Below are 673 nucleotides of genomic sequence, written 5' to 3'. Positions count from 1 at the left end.
CACAGAGGCTCAGACGAGACTCTTAGCCTACTTTGACATAACTACTCTAACACATATGAGTACTGTCACCGTTATGGCTCACTACACTTGTGCCAAAGGTACATTTCAAATTGTGGTTTCTTTTGGGTTCTGAATTTTTGGAAAATCGAGTAAATGTCCATGGGGAGCTTAGTGGCGTATAGTTTTAACAGAGTGAGACGAACCCACTGCACGTGTACTGATGGCCGAAGTTTGGACTAACAAGGCTTATGAAGACTAACTGCTTTTTCCCCACTAGCTGTCGCCGGTCCCGCCTGCACCGGCCGAAGGCGACGTCGTAGCATCAAGCTAGACATCAGTAAGAGTTAAAACCCCTGGCGCCTTCGAGACACCGTTGGCAGCTCACTGAACACCGAGCTTGAAGAACCCGAAGAAAAGCAACGACAAGGGGAAGTTCTTCACGGTTTGGAAGACACCACTTCGACCCTCATGATCACCTCCACTTCGTACAACAGGGATATCACCGTGTCTGTGTCCCTGTACTGCACCAACGCCTCCATGCTGTACGACCTTTGTTAAACAGCTAAATAACTATCCTGGCTAGTCGTCTACTACAGCGAGACATTATTTTTTAGTATTAAGTGTATGCATATATAAATGTGTTCGACTGTGTGTAAAAAGTTGTGCCCTCAAA

The 673-nt window shown here is 46.4% G+C and overlaps 1 pseudogene; it reads left to right on the top strand.

The window, feature by feature from the left end:
- The first annotated feature begins 73 nt into the window (after positions 1-73).
- LOC119586712 lies at positions 74-657 on the top strand (annotated as a pseudogene).
- The last annotated feature ends 16 nt before the right edge of the window (positions 658-673 follow it).

Source organism: Penaeus monodon, chromosome 21 (genome assembly GCF_015228065.2).
Source record: "Penaeus monodon isolate SGIC_2016 chromosome 21, NSTDA_Pmon_1, whole genome shotgun sequence".
NCBI lineage: Eukaryota > Metazoa > Arthropoda > Malacostraca > Decapoda > Penaeidae > Penaeus > Penaeus monodon.
Note: the sequence above shows the minus strand (reverse complement) of the source record. Positions and strands in the feature narration are given on the sequence as shown.